Source organism: Ascaphus truei, chromosome 1, assembly GCF_040206685.1.
Source record: "Ascaphus truei isolate aAscTru1 chromosome 1, aAscTru1.hap1, whole genome shotgun sequence".
NCBI classification, from domain to species: Eukaryota; Metazoa; Chordata; class Amphibia; order Anura; family Ascaphidae; genus Ascaphus; species Ascaphus truei.
This window is the reverse complement of record NC_134483.1, coordinates 459,492,622-459,510,208: the sequence shown is the minus strand read 5'-3', so window position 1 is coordinate 459,510,208 and position 17,587 is coordinate 459,492,622. Positions and strand designations below refer to the sequence as shown.

The following is a 17,587-nucleotide window of genomic DNA, read 5'->3' as shown; positions in this document are numbered from 1 at the left end:
CACTGAGAGCACGCCTCTGATAGCCGCACAGGATCCCCTCCTACTCCCCGCTTCGGCGCATGCGCAGACACTACTTCCAATTCCCCCCAGTTATGACAACCTGGATAGCGGTCCACAACTGACTAGGGGGCAAATCTGTATACACAATAGACTGTGTGCTAACATTTGCACACATACAGGCTGCTGAAAATCACCAGGCAGGCAGCTACAAGTCTGACACATACATAAATGAATATGAGACTATTATATCAATTAAAGACTAAACACAGAAAGAAAGAAATATATACACTTAGTTAAGTTTTAACAAAAAATAATAAGAAAAAGATATAAGAAAAAATATAAGAAAAAATATATACATAAGAAAATACATAAATTAACACAATTATGTATTAGAACAAAACTATTATATCAAGATTGATTTTATTGCTTAAAAGGATTCTAAAAGAGTAATATTAAAACAAATTAAAAAGGTGTAAATATATCTTATACCTATATCTAGAGAACAGCAAATTGCTTGCTCCTATTGATGAAATGGGGTTTATATCATATTTACCATTAAATGCATTTATACATTTATATAATGTGGAGTGCTATATATTAGGCTATGGATTTGTGTACGAAGAGATTTCCTAAACAATCTTACTATACCGTGGTTAAATAGATGAGAGCATAGAGAGATACATGACTTTTGTCACAAATTATTTGGTGCAATATGCATTTTTCAGAAGAAACCAGAATGCATTATTTAAGCAAATGACAATAGATATGCTGAAGAAAACAGAGCGATGTCTTTTTAATGTACTTTTTGTTAATTATAAACCCTTTAACAGAGGTGAATTAATGGGTTCCTAGAATAGAGTGACGTTTGGGGTACATTTGGGAGATAAATGAGTCCCAACGTTATATTTAGCAAAAACAATAGACAGTAAATGTTATTTACATTATCTATAATGTTGACATTTTGTATCTATTTTAGATCTTGATTTATATACTGAATGGTCTTATTTCAGGAAGTGATTAATATTCCATTCAACATTCATCCCGTCTGGGTACCTTGTTTTTAATGTGAATATCCAGTAGGATTCTCTACAGTCTAATGTTTTTACAATATTTCCCCCTCTTTCTTTTTTCATTATCCTCTCAATACCCATGAATGAGAAGCTATTTATTCCTCCCTGTCTGCATTCCGTAAAATGCTTAGACACAGGATGCTCAGTGTCTTGTTTACGAATCAATCTGCAATGTTCCTGCATCCTCGTCTTTAAAGCCCTTGTGGTCCTTCCGACATATCTCTTCCCACAGCCACAAGTAATAAGATACACCACAAAGGTGGTATTGCAATTAATAAAGCTATATATAGTGTGGCGTTTGTGCGGGCTGTGGGAAAAGAAATGTCGAGCAGGCTTCATGAAATTGCACATACTGCAATGATTGCATCTAAAGGATCCTTTGGTAAAGAAACGATCTGGATCTTTCACAGGCGTGGATATCACGCTGGGTGATAGAAATGTGGCCAATGTCTTGGCTCTTCTGTATACGAATTTTGGGCCTTTCTCTGTGTACTCACGAAGAATGGGATCCATTTTTAGTAATTCCCAATGCTTATTTACAATTTTGTTTACTTGATTACTTGATTTGTTAAATTGGGAAATGAACAAAGGACAAGTCCCATCTTCCTTAGTCTCTCTTTTTTTACTTTTAAAATAATTAATGCGAGAGCCATCCCTCATTCTGGATCCAGACGGCAATACAGTTTCACGTTCAATTTCCGTGACTTCCTGTAGTGTAGCTTGGAGGGTCTCCCGATCATATCCCCTCTCAATGAATTTATTTGTCAGTTCCCCAGACTGAGTGATGAAATCGCTGTGGGTTGAACAGTTTCTCCTCAGCCTGAGGTACTGACCCTTGGGTATTCCCTTAATCACAAATCTGGGGTGACAGCTGTCCGCTCTAAGAAATAAATTCCTTGAATTTGGTTTCTTATAAACATCAGATTGTATTTTTTGATTGATGTCTATGTAAAAGAGAATGTCCAGGTAGCTTATGTGATGTGAATGATAATTAATAGTAAGGTGAATATCTAAAGTGTTATCATTTAAGTAATTAATAAATTCTAATAAAGTGTCAATGTTCCCGTGCCAAATAAAAATAAGGTCATCAATAAAACGTTTATAGAAAATAATATTGTGCCTATACGTGTTGGTGCTACTATAAATGAAGTTATTCTCCCACCACCCCATAAAAAGGTTGGCATAGGAGGGGGCAAAACTTGTCCCCATTGCCGTACCCCGAAGTTGCAAATAAAATTTGTGCTCAAAAAGAAAATAATTGTGAGTGAGTAAAAAAAGTATTGATTCCATAATAAATGTGGTTGTTAGTATAGAACTACCTGGGCATTCTATAAAATGGCGGACAGCTGTCATACCCAGATCGTGTTGTATGATCGAGTATAAGGAGACCACATCCATGGAAACCCACAAGTAATCCTGATCCCATGTAATTTTTTGCAATTTTGTGAGTAGGTCCCCTGAATCCAAAATAAAGGAGGGCAATGCCCTTACAAAGGGCTGTAGGTATTCATTAACATATTGAGACAAACCATCTCCCAAAGATCCAATACTGGAGACTATTGGCCGACCAGGAGGGTCGACCAAAGTCTTATGGATCTTTGGGAGATGGTGGTATATGGGTGGGGACTGCTGCTTTGAGCATTGCAAGAGTTCAAGGCCACAGTAACTTATTCATATAACTTACAAATGTACCAATACTTACTGCCTCCGGAGTCATGCCTGAAAATGTTTAACGCTGCGATCCCGGAGATAGTGCGGCTCCGGTCCGGCAGCATCGGTTCCATGCTGCCTGAACGGACCCCCGCAGCGATAACCCTCCGGCACCAGGGAAGATGCGGTCCTGTTGCTTGCCCACGGTGCTGAAAACAGTAAGTCTTGCTCCATCTGTAAGTGATATGTTTCTCGCAACAAAAGCTGTTACCATTAATATATGTTGGAAATCGTAATTAAAAACTAATTTGATAAAATACCTCTTGTTTTAAACAAATCTAAAATATAATGGTGCCACTTTGAATGTACTGTATCTTGTAGATCCTTTGTAGGACCAGATTCATACACACAATTAACCCATTACAAGTAGTCAGACAAACCTACAGTACATGGCAATATTTTTTTTATAATAATAACTTTTTTCATACAGCACATTTCTCTCAATGAGACTCAAAGCGCTTCACAATTACTATATAGTGCACAGTAAGCAGCAATGTACAAGTACATAGAATATTTACAGACAGTACCTGCCTAGAAGATCTTCAGTCTGTTTTTTGTGCCTGAGGCACAAGACGATAAAATGACATTCCCAATGACACAAGGAGCTGACATTGGGAATTGAACCAGGGTGCTGTGATTTAAACTAAGTATCATTGTTTACAGAATCAGTGTCTTTACTCACAGAGCTACTGCTTCAGCTTTTATTTTAATTTTTTACTTTGTGACTATAAAACACAATATAGCTCAACCCTGTTATAACGCGATCCGTTACAACGCGAATCCGCTTATAAAGCGGTGCAAGCGTGGCTCCCAATTTTCATATTTATGAATACTTTACAACACAATTATTGGTATTTTAAATACTTTATTGTACAATGCATACAATTGTACATTATTTCTAACGCGATCCGCTTTTTGCGCGATGTGATTCTTTGGACCTCAAGCACAGCGTTATAAGGGGGTTAAGCTGTACTTTATGTATCTAGTTATTATCTAATAAATGCTATAATTTCTGTATATTAGGCTCAGAAAGGCGTGTGCTGATCTGCGTGACTGGTTGATATATGTGCACTTAGAGCAGCTGTTCCAATGAGCATACCGCTGTGGGAAGTGTGAGCGGGTGGTCTCTTTAGAGTCAGAGATTGCTGATCTGCAGAGGAAACTTGCAATATTGAGGGACATTGACAGTATTGAAAGGGGTTTAGTGCTCACTGAGCAGGCCCTTGCTTCGACTAGTAGTGCAGATGGTGGCGCTGTTGGTGAGGAGCAGGAAGGCAGCTGTGTAACAGTTAGAAGGGGAGGCAGGGGCAATAGGGAGAGGCAGGCCAGTTCTTAGCTGACCCATGCCAATAGATTTGCTGTGTTGAGTGAAGATATTGGGAATGTCAGGGCAAAAATGCAAGGCTGGGGGAGACTGATTCCTCTAGCAGCCAGGGGAATAGTTCTTCCAGCACACAGGGGACTCAGGATGCTCAGATACAAAGAAATATTGTGGTGGTAGGGGACTCCATTATTAGGAAGGTAGATAGGGCAATCTGTTGCCATGACCGCATGAACCAAACAGCTTGTTGTCTCCCAGGTGCTCGGGTTCGGCACATTGCGGACCGGGTAGACAGATTGTTGGGAGGAGCTGGGATTGACCCGGCAGTTTTGGTACATGTTGGCACCAAAGACAAAGTTAGAGAAAGATGGAGGGTCCAAAAAATTGATTTCAGGGATCTAGGCCAAAAGCTTAAGGCAAGGACCTCCAAGATTGTATTTTCTGAAATACTACCAATGCCAGTGCTATGCGCTACCGCAGGGAGATAGTCAGAGATTAGGGAGGTTAATACATGGCTAAGAAAGTGGTGTAGGAAGGAGGGTTTGGGGCTTTTAGAGCACTAGGACTCCTTTTCTGAGAGGTGCATCTTTATTCTAGGGACGGATTTCACCTCAATGAAGAGGGATCTCCTGTGCTAGTGGGGAGAATGATAAAAAGGTTGGAGGAGATTTTAAACTAGGATGGAGGTGGGAGGGGAATGAATCAGATAAGGAACTAAATAGAAAAGATGAGGAAACAAGTTGTTATGGAAGTAAAATGGGGGCAAGTGCGAGTTTGGCAAGCAGCGAGACACTCATAGAAAATAAAGATAATACTAGAAAACTTCTAAAGACTAAACCAAGTTGACGCAGAAAGGAAGGAAAAAATATTATAATAGTACAGGCTGAAAAAAACGTAAATGCATGCTTGCCAATGCAAGAAGCCTGACAGATAAAATGGGGGAGCTTGAATTAATAGCTACATGGGAGCAGTATGATATCATAGGCATTACTGAAACATGGGATGAAACTCATGACTGGGCAGTTAATTTTGAGGGTTAATCCCTTTTTCGGAAGGATCGAGCAAATAGAAGAGGAGGTGGAGTATGCTTATATGTTAAACCGGATCTAAAACCTATTATAAGGGAAGATTTTTATGAAGGGAATGATGAAAATGAAGAGACCTTGTGGATAGAAATTAGCAGTGGAGGTAAAAGTATAAAGAAAATGTTTGTAGGGATATGCTATAAACCACCAAATATCAGTGAGATTGAGGAAGCCAAAATACTTTTGCAACTGGAGAAGGCATCAAAACTAGGTCATGTTTGCATAATGGGTGATTTTAATTATCCAGATATAGACTGGGGCAATGAGATTAGCATTAAAGCAAAAGGAAACAGGTTTTTGGGTGTGCTTAAAGACAATTATATGATCTAAATTATTTAGGACCCAACCAGGAGAGGAGCAATACTAGATTTGGTAATATCAAACAATGTAGAAGTAATAGCAAATATTCAGGTCCATGAACATATGGGTAACAGTTATCATAACATGGTCTCATTTGAAATAAATTATCAAAAAACAGATTACTTGGGTTCAACAAAGAACTTAAACTTTAGAAAGGCAGATTTTAAATAACTGAGGAATATCTACAAGTAATACATTGGGATGATGTTTATGCAGGGAAAAATGTAGAAGATAAATGGGCAGTCTTTAAAACAGTGTTAGAAAAGCACACTCATCAGTATTGTATTGTATTGTATTGTACAGTATGTCTTTATTTATATAGCGCCATTAATGTACATAGCGCTTCACAGTAGTAATACATGTGGTAATCGAATAAATAACAGATAATATAAATAACAGATCATGGGAATAAGTGCTTTAGACATAAACATAACATTAAGGAAGAGGAGTCCCTGCCCCGAGGAGCTTACAATCTAATTGGTAGGTAAGGAGAACGTACAGAGACAGTAGGAGGGAGTTATTTATTTATTTATTATTTATTTATAAAATATTTTACCAGGAAGTAATACATTGAGAGTTTCCTCTCGTTTTCAAGTATGTCCTGGGCACAGAGAAAAACAAATAATACATGGTTACAAGTACAGTTACATAAATGAACAAGGTATACATTATATACAAGACATTGCATGCACAGTTAAAGAAAATATATATTATGAGCGTATGAAACAGTTACAGACCAGGTTAAAATGTGAGACAGCCTTAGATTTGAAAGAACTTAAACTGGTGGTGGATGTGAGAGTCTCTGGTAGGTTGTTCCAGTTTTGGGGTGCACGGAAGGAGAAGGAGGAACGTCCGGATACTTTGTTGAGCCTTGGGACCATGAATAGTCTTTTGGAGTCTGATCTCAGGTGATAGGTGCTGCATGTGGTAGGGGTGAGGAGCTTGTTCAGGTAGCTGGGTAGCTTGCCCAGAAAGTATTTGAGGGTGAGACAGGAAAGGTGAACTTTGCGCCTAGACTTCAGTGATGACCAATCTAGTTCTTTGAGCATTTCGCAGTGATGTGTGTTGTAGTTGCATTGGAGAACAAAACGACAAATTGAATTGTGGAGGGTGTCAAGTTTGCTAAGGTGGGTTTGAGGTGCCGAGCCATATACTATGTCTCCATAGTCAATAATTGGCATTAGCACCTGCTGTGCAATACGCTTTCTGACCAGGAGACTTAGGGAGGATTTGTTCCTGTAAAGTACCCCTAGTTTGGCATAGGTCTTGGTTGTCAGGGTATCAATGTGCATCCCGAATGTTAAGTGGGAGTCAAACCATAAGACCAGGTATTTAAAACTAGTGACAGGTGTTAGGGTGGTGTTAGCGTTGGTTCTAATCAGGAGCTCAGTCACTGGGAGCTTTACAAATTTAGTCTTGGTCCCAAATACCATTGTTACAGTCTTGTCAGTGTTTAAAAACAGTTTGTTTTGGGAAATCCAGTTTTCGAGTCTCAAAACGTCAGACTGAAGTATGTGTTGAAGGTCAGAGAGGCTATGGTTCTGGTAAGTGCGTCTGCAGGGGGCCAAGCTTTATGTATCATGTGTTCAGAATGTTCACACTTGGGTAAAAAGTATAAAATAAATAAGTCAAAACCAATGTGGCTAAAAAATAAACAGGTAGGGGATGAAATGGAAAAGAAGAGGAAGGCGTTTAGATTCTTTAAGTCAGAAGGGTCGAGGCATCGTATCAGAATTATAGAAGAATGTAACAAAAATTGCAAAAGGGCAATCATATTAGTAAAAATGGATAATGAAAAAGGATTGCAATAGAAAGTAAGAACAGCCCCATAAAGTTCTTTAAGTACCATAATAACAAACAAATGAGGAAAGAAAATATAGGACTTTTCAGTGTGAGATAGACAGGCAAATTATTGGAGATAAGGGAAAAGCATAAGTATTAAACAAATTCTTTGCTTCTGTGTTTACCAGGGAAGAATCAATTTCAATTGTAGTGCCGCAGGAGAAAGCAACAACCTCCATATTAATGAACAATTGGTTAACTGATGAAGAAGTTCATAGACAAAAATTGTAAGTAAATAAGGCACCTGGCCCGATGGCATACATCAAAGAGTTCTCGAGGAGTTAAGTTCAGTAATAGCCAAACCATTACTGCTGCGGCCAAGTTTATTCGAGCATTTGCCCGTTCTTGGCCGCAGCAGTAGCCTGGCGCGCGCCCGAGTGTGACGGGCGCGCGCCGAAGCAGCGGAAGAGCGCCCTCCGATCGGGGCGCTCTCCCTACCGCTGCCGGGTCCGCCGGGTCCCCCGGAACCCCCTGCCGCCGTCCCGCATATCGCGGGACACCAGGGCTCCCTCGGGGAGCCCTGTACGCGTGTGCAGGGGGCGCAGGCTCCCGAAGACGCGTGACCGCGCGTCTATGACGCGCGGCACGCCGAGGGGCGGCCACTAGCAAGCCGGGAAATCTCCCGGCTTGCGGTACCGACCACACTGCAATAAAGTGTGTCGGTACTGTACATTTAATATTCAAGGACTCCATTTCCAGGCTCAGTACCACAAGATTGGTGTAAAGCAGATGTGGTGCCTATATTTTAAAGGGGAGCTAGATCACAACCGTGGAATTACAGACCTGTAAGCGTGACTTCAATAGTGGAGAAACTACTTGAAGGTTTAATACGGGATAATATTCAGGAATACCTAATGGAAAACAAAATTATTAGTAATAGTCAGCATGGATTTATGAAGGATAGATCTTGCCAAACTAACCTTCTTTGTTTCTTTGAGGAGGTATGTAGGAATTTAGACCAGGGTAATGCAGTTGATGTGGTATACTTATATTTTGCAAAGGCTTTTGATTCGGTTCCACACAAGAGGTTGGTGTACAAAATAAAGCAAATTGGACTCAGTAAAAAATATATGCACCTGGATTGAAAACTGGTTGAAGGACGGACAACAGAGTGTTTTATTAATGGAACTTTTCAGGTTGGGCTAGGGTCGTGAGTGGATTACCTTAGGGATCGGTATGTCAGTATATGCAACTGAAACAATCTTAGGTAATATCCTATATCTGAATCCTGTCTGCTTCAACTCTTTGCTGTGTGTATGTCAGTATATGCAACTGAAACAATCTTAGGTAATATCCCATATCTGAATCCTGTCTGCCTCAACTCTTAATTGAATTAAGTGTTGCCACCTACTGTAGGCAGGGAACACCCTGTGTAGAAAACCATCTGTTTGAATGTGCCTCAGATGTGCTAATTAAGCAGACAGAACAAAACTGTGAGGTGACTTTTTAGGCCCATATAAACCCAATCAGAACAGCTAGTCTTCCTGCAGCCCATCTCCAAGTGGCCCATTATAAGTGGCAGGACTACTGAACAACGGAAGTTTAAAAGGAAGGTCAAAAGAAGTGAAGAAGTGGACACCCCCAACTGGCCCTGATTCCTGCATTTGAACTACGCTGGAAAGGAGGATATCATCTATACCAGACTGCATCATTACTGCTGTGATGATGTCTTTACCATTTATATTTGCTGTGACTTCACTTATTCTCAAATTATGTACTTCTTTTTACCAGCCTCAGTATGTCTCTAACTCTATTCATATATCTCCATCTCTCCTTCCTTCATCACTTCTCTGTTCACATGAACTCTTTTCTTACCGTTGTCCTCTGACACCACACAGCTATATCCCCATGCACTAAAAAAACACCCCTACAAATCATCCTCACATATCCTCTTTCTATCCATGCTTCTCCTCCTTGCTTCTGGGGATATCTCTCCCAATCCTGGTCCCTGCCTTATTCCTACATGCTCTCGTCCTCGCCTGCCAATTGCAAGCTCTACTCCTTCTGGTGTCAACCCCTCAACCTCATACCCATCCCCTGCCACCCTCCCTCCTCTCTCCCTTTCTCCTGTGTCCTTTGGAATGCTCGCTCCCTTTCTAACAAGTTCCTCTCTGTACATGACTTTTTTCTCTCTCACTCTCTGCTCCTATTTGCTATAACTGAGACCTGGCTCACTCAGTCTGACTCTGCTCTGGAAGCAGCCCTCTCCTATGGTGGCCTTTCCTTCTCCCACACTCCGCGCACTGATGGCAGGGGTGGAGGCGTGGGGCTCCTGCTCTCCTCTCTCTGCCGTTACCGAACCCTTCCTATTCCTCCATCTCTTGCTTTTCCCTCCTTTGAGGCGTACACTGTCCAGATCTTCTCTCCTCTCCCTGTCCATGTGGCGGTCATCTATCGCCCACCTACCTCTACTCATCCCCCTTTTGCCTTTCTCTCTCACTTTGAATCCTGGCTCTCTTTCTTTCTCTCCTCAGACTCCCCTGTTCTTCTCCTTGGGGACTTCAATTGCCACATTGATGACCCCTATCTGCCTTGGGCTTCCCGCTTTCTTTCTCTAACCCTTTCTTTTGGCCTTCAACAGTGGACTGCAGCCAGCACCCACAAGGATGGCCACTACTTAGACCTGGTTTTCACTAAAAACTTCTCTCTCTCTGATTTTTCCATTTCCCATTTTCCTCTATCTGACCATCACCTCATCTCATTCTCTCTATCTCGCTTCTCCCCTTCTCCACCTCCATATACCCCCCCCCCCGGTTCTGCAGAAATCTGCGCTCTATTCACTTATCTGACTTTGAGTCCACTTTACGCTCCTCCCTCTCCTCTCTCAGCTCTGCTACAGACCCTGACAACCTGGTCAGGAACTACAACTCTGCCTTGTCCTCCTCTCTTGATCTACATGCCCGGCTTTCTCTCTGCCACCCTCGCCAGTTCTAACCCTAGACCCTGGCTAAATTCCCACACACGCATGCTGCGTTCCTCCACTCGTTCCTCTGAATGCCTCTGGAGGAAATCTCATACTCTCGCAGACTTCCTTCACTGCAAATTTATGCTATCCTGTTTCAACTCTGCCCTCGCAAGCTAAACAAGTCTACTTTTCTTCACTAATCAACATGCACACGTCTAAACCACGCTGACTGTTCTCTGTCTTTGATACTCTACTCAAACCACCCTCAGCTGCCTCTCCTTCCGCCATCTCCCCTCAGGACATTGCTGACTATTTTAAGGAAAAGGTGGAATCCATACGTCAGAACATCCCCTCTGTTTCTTCCTCCCATCCTACACCTCTTCCTAACTCTCCTCCTGCCTTCCTTGACTCATTTTCCACTGTCTCAGAGGAGGATGTGTCGCTGTTGATCGCCTCTACTCCCTCTACCACTTGCCCTCTTGACCCCATTCCCTCCCATCTCCTAAAACCTCTTGCTCCTACTAAAATCCCTACGCTCACACACATTTTTAACTCCTACCTCTGCTCTGGAACCTTTCCATCCTCCTTCAAACATGCAACAGTTATACCATTGCTCAAAAACAGCAAGCTTGACCCTACCTGTCTTTCTAACTATCGACCTGTCTCCCTCCTGCCTTTTGCCTCTAAGCTCCTTGAACGTCTTGTATTCTCTCGCTTGCTCCATTTTCTCAACACCTATTCTCTCCTAGACCCTCTACAATCTGGCGTCCGCACTGCTTACTCCACGGAAACAGCCCTCACTAAAATAACTGACGACCTCCATGCTGCCAAAGACAGAGGTCATTACACTCTGTTCATACTACGTGACCTCTCTGCAGCATTTGACACCGTGGACCACCCTCTTCTCCTTCACATTCTCCATACTCTTGGTATTCGGAACAAAGCTCTATCCTGGATCTCATCCTACCTCTCCCATCGTACTTTCAGTGTCTCTCCTGCTCACACCTCCTCCTCCTCTATTGATCTCTCTGTGGGTGTACCCCAGGGCTCAGTCCTGGGACCTCTTCTCTTTTCTCTGTACACACCCTCTCTAGGTGACCTAATAACATCTTTTGGGTTTAATTATCACCTCTATGCTGACGACACACAAATATACTTTTCAACACCCGACCTTACACCTGCTGTACAAACCAAAGTTTCTGAATGTCTCTCTGCTATATCATCATGGATGGCCCTCCACCGCCTTAAACTCAACATGACTAAAACAGAGCTCCTCATACTTCCTCCCAAACCTGGCCCTTCTACCTCCTTCCACATTACTGTTGGAACTACGATCATTCACCCAGTAGCCCAAGCACGCTGCCTAGGGGTCACACTCTACTCCTCTCTCACATTTTCCCCTCACATTCAAAACATTTCTAAAACCTGTCGCTTTATCCTCCGCAATATAACAAATATACGCCCTTTCCTCTGTTGCTCGACTGCTAAAACTCTGACTCAGGCCCTCATTCTCTCCCGTCTTGATTACTGTAACCTCCTGCTGTCCGGCCTTCCTGCCTCTCACCTGTATCCCTTACAATCTTTCCTAAACGCTGCTGCCAGAATCACTCTACTCTTTTCTAGATTTGTCTCAGCATCTCCCCCCATGAAATCCCTCTCCTGGCTTCCGATCTCACACTCCATTCTTCTCCTCACTTTTAAAGCTTTACACTCTTCTGCCCCTCCTTACATCTCATTTTGCACCATCCAGACTCTTGCGTTCTTCTCAAGGATGTCTTCTTTCTACCCCCTTTGTATCTAAAGCCCTCTCCCGCCTTATACCTTTTTCACTGACTGCCCCACACCTCTGGAATGCCCATCCCCTCAGTACCCGACTAGCACCCTCTCTATTCACCTTTAATACCCACCTTAAGACACACTTGCTTAAAGAAGCAAATGAATAGCACTGTGGATATTATGAACACATGATACATAAAGCTTGTCCCCCTGCAGACGCACTTACCAGATCTCCTACTGTCTCTGTACGTTCTTCCTACCTACCAATTAGACTGTAAGATCCTCGGGGCAGGGATTCCTCTTCATTAATGTTACTTTTATGTCTAAAGCACTTATTCCCATGATCTGTTATTTATATCATCTGTTATTTATTTGATTACCACATGTATTACTACTGTGAAGCGCTATGTACATTAATGGCGCTATATAAATAAAGACATACAATACAATACTGGGAACACTGATTTTTAACGTGTTTATTAATTTATTTTATTTATTTATAAAATGTTTTACTAGGAAGTAATACATTGAGAGTTACCTCTCGTTTTCAAGTATGTCCTGGGCATAGAGTTATAATGACAAATAATACATGATTACAAATACATTGTTACATTAGTACAACTTTGTTCAAAAAGGGACTACCCATTAGGATCTGCTCTGTGATTATTACAGTTCGAAATTATTCTAATTAATAAAATGCCAGATTTTGTGTTATTATGAGTCTTTCACAAAACACAACTACAGTCAAAATTAAAAAGGAAGCCAGGAGTCTGAAAACTGATCTTGTACAAAATATACGCAGTTGTACACCAAAAGTCACCCATGATTATGGAGTGATTTATCTAACCTTTTATACTAGGCAAATGCATTTACTAAAAATGTACACCTCCACACATGGGGGCACTTACAAGGACATCAGTGCTGGCGATGGAGCTCAGTTTGAGATACTCTACAGCCCTCTGCTGCAGCTCCACTTCGGCATTTCTGATCTGCTGTCAGAGCGAAGTACATCTTGGATAGTGGGTTTTGTCTCCGGGAAGAGGTTGATGAATTTGATATAGGTGGAGAGCAGGAGGGCTCGGGTAGACGCGCTACACAGATGGAACTTGGAGTGCAGTAGGTTGAACTGCACCAGGGGGCTTGACCTAGGGTCTCCTGCAATTAGGTTACCAAACTCGCCTAGGATGTAGCCTCCCACCTTCACCATGTTCTCATGGCAAGCTGGGGCTTGCAGGGCCTCAAAGACGGTCTTTGCAGCATAGCCTTGCAAATCGTCCCGGTTGATGACGATCTGGATGACACGGTACCAGACCTCTTCGCTGACGTAATCTCCAGCAATGCGGATTAGGTTCAGAATAGTATCCACGTACCAACTGTAATCCACAGCGTATTTTTCTGCCAAGATGGCTACCTCTAGCACTATTTCCTCGCGAATGGAGTAGTCTGCTGTTTCCAGGTAGCTCAACATTTCAGACACGATCTATTTAGCGTTGGTACGATCGCACATGGCATAAAGGAGATCTGCAGCTCGCTGTCGGACACTGACATCTCTCTCAGTCTTCAGTGCATTGATGACTGTTTCAATGTGAGTTTTCACAGCCTCGTGAGAGAATTCTTAGCTGGCCAGCGTGCACATACTTTCCATGGCCAAGTATCGCAGATTGGTCTCCCGGTGCTGAAGGAACTGGCCAAGCTGGTTGCAGGCTCTCACCAGCAAATTGGGTTCACTGTCATAGTGGATAATGAGGCTGATAGCCTCAAACAGTATAGCGTTCTTGGCGTTTGAATGTTGCACATTCTTGAACTTTTGAGGCTCTTGCGCTTTGTTTAAGATGGTCTCCAGGCACTCCACCAGATGCCCCTTCACAGCAGCATCCTCTGGTGGAGGATAGCATTGAAGAAGGTGCAGGAGCTTAACAGAGAGCCAGGGAGCTGGCACAAAGTAATATGTGTAATCCTGCAGATCTGTTGAGGCTGAAGAGACAATCCTGCTGAGCCTGGAGACTGCCAAAGAGACACAGGTTTTGAAGTAATCCGGGTTTTTCCTGCAGAGGCAGGTTATGAGACTAATAGAAACAAAAAGAAAACAGCGCACAATGCCAAATAGTGAAGCAAGTATTAATATGTAATTAATAATTAATAGGTAATATATCTGCGTACATCAAATTGAAAAAATTGGTGCATTTAGTGTATACCACACTTGTTACCGCTCAATAGCTGTTAACAGGAAGGTCTGATGCTTGTCTTTTCTCTGCAGGAGCCTCTGCAATGGTTCTGGGGCTGAATTGTTTCCTGCACTCCTCAGCTAGCAGGACGTCACTCCCAGGGGGGTTTCCTTTAAACAGCCAAGCTTCGCTGCAGATTCAGATACTCAGTGGAACCGCTCCTCATCCGATGATGTGCCGCCTCCAGGGGGATTTCCCCTTGAGTGACCCGTCTCTCCTGCAGCTGATCACTGCTCGATAAGGCCACTCAGACTTACAAGCAGTCTGGGGCCGTTGGAGTGGCTCGGCACATAGTCCCGCTAGGCGGACGCCAAACCGCAACTTGCAGGGGCACTCTCAGCGTGCCACGATGCCGCTCCATCACGTGGTACTGCGTGATGACGTCACAGTCTCCGCAGCGGTGATGGGATCGGCGGGAAGGAGGAAACAAGTCCCTTAGAGTCTCTTAATAGTCCAAATAACACCAAACTAGCATAAAATATGATGTAAATAGCAGAGCGAATCCAGCATATGACTAATAGCAAATATATGGCATAGAATAATAACATCCAACGCGTTTCGTAGAGCTAACTCCCATGTGCTGGTCATTAAGGAGGTGAACCAACCTTGATGTCCATTCACCCATGGGCACAAGGTCCAGGGAGGTCTTGTACAGTCTCAATAGACACAGTGCAGCACTCTGCTTCACGCTGTCCATGGTGTCCCCCGCAACCAGAATCCTGGGGATCTCGGAAGCAAAGGCTTCTGCCATTTCCCTGCTGCCTACATTTGCGATGCAATGCAGAGCCAGGCACATGAAGGTGGGGTTGTGGCTGGCAAGGTCATTCTTGAGAGCATTGTTAATAAGGCGAATCAGTTCACTGTTGGAATTCACCAGCACCGAGATGAAAAGGTAGCCAATCTGCTTCTCTGCGTACCTGTTGGAGCTCAGTAGGTTCACAGCTTCCATGTGCCCAAAGTCGATATCATGCCCCAGCAGGAAGATGAAGAGGAGTTTACAGACATTCTTCTTTTTACTGTAGCCATCCAATGCTTTATCTCCCTTGAACTTTGATCTAATATTGGCCAACTCCTTGTTGATTCTTTTAATTTCAGCTTCTTTACATTTACAGTTCCTTATGTCAGAGATAAACACGGCCAGCCCCCGCATCCCGTCGCCTTTAGATACGGCCGACATCTTTCCCGCTGTGTACGGTCCCTCCTCGCCCCACAGCCGAGCTAATTAAGTTGGGCGGCGGCGGCAATGGGTGATGCTGGCAACAACGGCAGGGTCGCGAGGTGACCTTGAGGTTGGCATCGAGAGCAAAGTCTCCATCTTTGCTGATGATACTAAATTGTGTAAGATAGTAGAATCAGAGCCTGATGTAATTTCTCTCCAGATGGACTTGGTGAGACTGGAAACTTGGGCAGGTAAATGGCAGATGAGGTTTAATACAGATAAATGTAAGGTTATGCATTTGTAAAGCAAGAATAAACTGGCGACTTACAAATTAAATGGGGATAAATTGGGGGAATTCTTGATGGAGAAGGATTTAGGAGTGCTTGTAGACAGCAGGCTTAGCAATAGTGCCCAAAGTCATGCAGTAGCTGCAAAGGCAAACAAGATCTTATCTTGCATTAAACGGACAATGGATGGAAGGGAAGTAAACATAATTACTGTATGCCCCTTTTATAAAACATTAGTAAGACCACACCTTGAATAGGGAAAACAATTTTGAGCATCACTCCTTAGAAAAGACATTATGGAACTAGAGAGAGTGCAGAGAAGTGCCACAAAATGAATAAATGGGTTGGACAAACTAACTTACAAGGAGAGGCTAGCTAAATTAGATGTATTTACATTATAATGAGGCGTCTAAGAGGGGATATGATAACTATATACAAATATATTTGGGGACAATATATGGATCTTTCATAAGAATTATTCATCCTAATGGCAGTACAAAGGACACAGTGTCACCCCTTAAAGTTGGAAGAAAGGAAATTTCACCAGCAACAAAGGAAAGGGTTCTTTACAGTAAGTGCAGTTAAAATGTGGAATTCATTACCCATGAAGACTGTGATGGCAGATACAAGAGATATTTTCAGAAAAGGTTGGACATCTTTTTAGAAAGGAAAGGTATACAGGGATATACCTAAAAAGTAAACATGAGAAGGATGTTGATCCAGGGAGTAATCTGATTGCAATTATTTGGAGTTAGGAAGGAATTTATTTTCCCTCTATGAGATATTATTGGATGATATTTCACTGGGGTTTTTTTTGTTTGCCTTTTGTCAGGATCAATATACTGTAAATACAAATATAGGATAAAGTATCTGTCATCTACATTTAGCATAGGTTGAACTTCATGGAGATATGTATTTTTTCAACCTCATCTACTATGTAACTGTAACCTGAATAAATACAGCTGTGAATCTTTACTGAATACTTTACCTTTCAGTCCAATTATAACTATAAGACCCAGCACAAGAACATACAGTACACCAAGAGCAATGACAACAAACTTCAGTTTTCGTTGAATACTTGTTAAATTGGTACCTATGAAAGTATTGAAAGACAGTTAATACACATATTAAAATATTGCATTATCCAGTATACTAAGAAAAAAACAATGATTATACTGTATTATTATATTATTTTTCCTAGTACAATAATTGGGATAACATTACTGTACTTTAATAAGAAAAATGTAAGTCAATAAGTTAAGAGAACATGCAAATATTAATTTGAGAACAATAATAAAATAATAGCAATACTGTAGTTACTAAAAAGTATAAGAATGAGCCTTTAAGGTCAAATACCTCTAAATCTTTACCTTTTATACAGTATATTCTTTTTATAATAGTTATATTTTTACATGAGTATTTATCATATATAAACACAAATCCGTTTCCTTTATACTGTACCTAAGAATGCAAACTTTTAAGAAAAAATATTTTTTCCTGATTTTATATTTCTATTTTAAATTTATTGGAAATGTTTCTTCATAAAACAAAATAATTTTTTTGTTCTTATGTTTTTAAAATCTTACTTTCAGTTTTGCTTTCTTTTAGCATGTAAATGGAATTACGTGAAAACTCTTTGGAATATAACTCATTCTCTATTTTAAACATGCCATTTTCTTTTTGTATAACTACTGATGTCACCCTTATTATAGCTACACTGGCAAATTTCTGTAAGATTTATCATGCTTTTTCTACAATGCATTTTACCATGTTAGCTGCATCATTGCAAAACATTTAAGTGCCCATGTACTCAAATCATATTTTTGTGCAAACCTTCATAAAATGTG

General features: G+C 41.6%; 1 pseudogene; it reads right to left on the bottom strand.

Annotated features, from left to right (window-relative positions):
- Positions 1-15,513, bottom strand: part of LOC142502744 (AP-2 complex subunit alpha-1-like) — a 32,677-nt pseudogene extending 17,164 nt beyond the window's left edge.
- Positions 15,514-17,587: the final 2,074 nt, after the last annotated feature.